Here is a 4,607-nt window from a genome sequence, read left to right on the forward strand (position 1 = left end):
CACACGGCGCACGCGCAGGCGCTGATTTCTGCGCCTCCGCGCCTTCTTGTGACGTCATTCCAGGGCGACCGACGGGAAAGGGGTGGGAAAAGGGTTGGAAGCAGAAAAGGCTGGGCCGGGAGTCCACGCGGGGGTGGACCGGGCTGTGTGGGTTGATGTGAATGGGCTTTTCAAGACTGTCCCACCTGTGACAGTCCCTGCAGACTTCACGGGGGCAATAAATAAAACTGGAACTGTACGGATCAGAGACCTTTATTTTGCCTGCATTTGCATAGACTTCGCTAATAAATGGTAGGGGTTTGTCGTTTTCTTCTTTTAAAGCTTTCTCCAAAATAGCTTTGCCATTTCAAGGGAGTTCAAGCGCTGTGCTGAGCTCCACGGAGCCTACTTAAAAAAATAAATGAAAATAGAAAGTTTGGCTACCCCGAGGCCACTATGTTGCGAGAAGGGCACATAGGAAGAGGCCACGCTTGGGTGCTCCAGTAGGCAGTCCCAAGTTTTTGGGTCAGCCCCGGCATGTAAATATAAGGGCTGTAGATGATGCCAGCACCCAGACACCGATTCACCCCCGCCTTTGAGTCTCTCTGGCTGAGGCCCAGACACCATGGAGCAGGAATGAATTGTCGCTACTGTGCCCTGCCTCAAATTCTCACCCCCAGAATCTGTGATCTTCGTTAAACGGTTCTTTCAAACCGTTACGGATTTTTTAAATTCTCCCATAATATTTTTAAGATGAAAAAATACATATAAAATTTACCATTTTAACCATCTTATTCGTTTTTTAAAATTTTCATTTAAGAGAGGGGGAGAGAGCATGAGCAGAAGGAGGAATGGAGGGGCGGAGACAAATAGAGAAATAGACAAATAGAGAAGCAGGCTCCCCAGTTAGCAGGGAGCCCAATTCGCGACTTGATCCCAGGACCCTGGGGTAATGACCTGAGCCACCCAGGCGCCCCTAAGTCATTCCCCAGCGTGCAGTTTGGTGGCATTAAGTACCAAACCACTAAGTTTTGAGGTCATTTTTGAAATGCAGCAATAATAGCTGGAACAGGCAAGCACCTGTGCTATATTTAAAGTAGGGCACATGAAATTATTTCTCAGTAGAGGCTGATTTAATTACACTTGGCTGGGCTCAGTCAGGTGTGCGGGTGGAAATACAAGAAACAGGTTTGAGTATTGCCTCTGGATCTCTTCCCTCCGTGGGCTGCCCTCTTAGGAACCAGCTGCTGCTTTATCATGGTGCCTGGTGCAGAGTGGACACTTGATAACTATTTTTTAAGATATCTTATTTATTTACTTGACAGAGAGGAAGGGAGAGAGAACACAAGCAGGAGGAGGGGCAGAGGGAGAGGGAGAAGCAGACTCCCCACTGAGCAGGGAGCCTGACATAGGGCTCAATCCCAGGACCCTGGGATCATGACCTGAGCTGAAGGCAACACTTAACCAGCTGAGCTGCCCAGGTGCCCTGATAACTATTTGTTAAATGAATGAGCAAATGAAAGCCTAGAAGGTGGGATAGAACTCTGGTTATTTGGGACCTGCTAAGCTTCCATTTGGACCTTGGGCTTATTTATGTCAGACATTTGGCCACTTCAACCCAAGTTGTAAATTCCCTTTAAAAATGAAAATCCAGGGGCGCCTGGGTGGTTCAGTAGGTTAAAGTCTCTGCCTTCGGCTCGGGTCATGATTCCAGGGTCCTGGAATTGAGCCCCACATCTGACTCTCTGCTCGGCAGGGAGCCTGTTTCCTCCTCCTCCTCTCTCTCTCTCTGCTTGCCTCTCTGCCTACTTGTGAGCTCTAGCTGTCAAATAAATAAATAAATCTTTTTTAAAAAAATTGAAAATCCAACTGTAGTTGGCATTATTCTTTATAACAAGAATTGAAAATGATTGAGCTTAAGAGCTCCATTTCTAAGCCTGAATCTTGGGAACGCTGATGAGTGGATTTGAGTCAGAAAAGTCTCTTTGCCAGAGGCCAGAAAAAAATGGACTTGGTTGCAGGTTGGCTGTTCTTAGAGCTAAAGGTCCCAAAAGAGAGGACCCAGGCCCAAGCCGGGCTCTTGTTACACACTCTAGCTCAGTGCTGTGTACAATTAGGCTCATAAACATTAGTTCTGATTGGTCGTGAGCTCTGGTAGGAAGTGAAGTCTGGGTACCCTCCTCCCTGATCATAAGAGGCTCTCTTTCCCGCCCCTCCTCCAGCTAACCCCAATAGTAGCTGATGAGGAGTGGAAGGAATAATGAGATCATTACCAGTGAAGTGCTGGGGACTTGTACCACAAACAGATTTCCCAGTGACAAAATCAGGTATGCAGAAATGTTACTTTGTTTTTCTAGTGAAGTTCATTTCCATGAGAACAGGAACCATGAGGGTTTGTTACCATAGAAGAGCCAACACCTAGCATGGTGTCTGGCACGATGAATGGCCATAAATGTTGAATAAATGAAAGATATCAGAGTTCTAAACTGAAGTCTAGAGACATCAGGGAACTTGCCCAGGGTCACATAGTAAATGACAAGACACTGCCTTGGCTCCTAGCACAGAATCCTTTCCTCTATGCCAATGTTCATTCATTCATTCATTCATTCATTGATTCTTCTGTCAGGACTCTTGGATGTGAGTGACCGGTAACTCCATTCTAATTGCCTTAGACAAGAAATGGAAACTATCTGCTCAGATGATTCAAGAATCCAGTGGCAGAAATGGCTTCTGACTCAGCTGGATTCAGGGGCTTAAAGCACGTCACCAGGATCTGACTTCTCCCGTCCTCTCCAGCTTGAACTGTGTTGGCTAATTCTAGGCCTTCAGCAGCTTCAAGCCTGCAGCATCCTTGCTTCTTGCAGCCTGAGCAGAAGAGAACTTGCTTTTATCCCCACTTCTGTCTCCTTTGTCTCCTCAGTCCTGGAACAATCACTTGCCCATTTCTGAACCAGTAAGTGTGCTTGGGAGAATGTTTTCCTTGGTTGGGCCTGGTCGTGTGTCCAGCTCTGGAGCCAGGGAGGGAGTGAGCCCTTACCTGGAGCACATGGGTGAGAGCAGGGAAGGGAGTGTGCCCTAGAAGAAAATTGGGGTGCTGCTATCAGGCATGGCTGGCGAGAAAGGACTGTTGCTCACAAAACTTAGCAAATGTTTTCCTTGCCACCTTTGTGCAAAGTTCCGTTTGGGAGACAGGGAGCTACGGAGGTGAATATGTCCCAGGAGCTTCTACTCTAATGGAGGTCAGAGCTATAAGTCAGGGGAAAACCAAATGAAATTAATCAAATGCAGTTACAGCATCCTAAATGGGGACTCATTCATCTGCTCACTGGCCAGTCGCAGGACAACAACCCAGGTTTCTTTTTTTTTTTTTTAAAGATTTTATTTATTTTTTGACAGAGAGAGAGAGAGATCACAAGTAGGCAGAGAGGCAGGCAGAGAGGAGGGGGAAGCAGGCTCCCTGCTGAGCAGAGAGTCCGATGTGGGACTCGATCCCAGGACCCTGGGATCATGACCTGAGCCGAAGGCAGCGGCTTAACCCACTGAGCCACCCAGGCGCCCCACAACCCAGGTTTCTGACCCCTTAGGATCCACCAGAAACCGTGTTTCTGGAAGCCCAGCCTTGTTCATACCACCACCCTCTCCTCCTCTTAGAAAAACTCCCCCGCCAGGTTCAAGGAGAAGTTTTCTGGTCTCCCCTAGCTTCTGGATAGAGGACTGTTTATCTTTTTTTTTTTTTAAGATTTTATTTATTTATTTGACAGAGAGAAATCACAAGAGAGGCAGGCAGAGAGAGAGGAAGGGAAGCAGTCACTCCGCTGAGCAGAGAGCCAGATGCGGGACTCGATCCCAGGACCCTGAGATCATGACCTGAGCTGAAGGCAGCGGCTTAACCCACTGAGCCACCCAGGGGCCCCGAGGACTGTTTATCTTAAAGTGAAACTTCAATCCCATACGCTTTCCAGCTCAAGTTCTGCCTGGTTTTTCAGCTCCAAGCTCTCTCTAGAGGACCAACTGTGTGGTCCTGGGGTCACAGTCCCAGAGGTGGGCCTAGAACAGTGTGAACAAGGGGGAGACAGGCAGAGACGTGGGTGGGGAGCCACATGGCACCCAGTCTTGAAGGTCATGGAAGGGAGGCCGGCTGTGATCAGCGTGGGTGCGGCAGATGAGTGACGTGATCTAACTTGTTCTCACGTCATTTGATCTCCTGTGTGAAATGCACGTTGAGGGCAGAGTGACAGCGGGAGAACCTCTGGCAGGATCCTTACAGCTAATCTAGGGGAGATGATGTGATGTGGATTGGAGGGTGGCTGGCTCTGGGATCCAGTGGGGGAAAGACACCATCTCCTGCTGGGAAGGTCTGTAAAGAATCTGTGGCCATATGGAGTCCACAGCAGATAAGGAGACTGAGGTCTGAAAGAGAATGTGAAGATCCACAACCACACATCATGTTAGGCTCAGAGCCTGGGCCTCCCGACATCAGCCTACAAGGTTCCATCTACACATACAGAGCCTCTCTTGGAAGGGGAGGCAGAAATGTGTGCCCAGGGAAGAGTGAACCCTTCCGCTTACTCCACCTATAATGTAATCAGTCTTGGGGTGCCTGGGTGGCTCAGTCGGTTGAGCATTTG

The sequence above is a fragment of the Meles meles genome, chromosome 7, assembly GCF_922984935.1.
Source record: "Meles meles chromosome 7, mMelMel3.1 paternal haplotype, whole genome shotgun sequence".
NCBI classification, from domain to species: Eukaryota; Metazoa; Chordata; class Mammalia; order Carnivora; family Mustelidae; genus Meles; species Meles meles.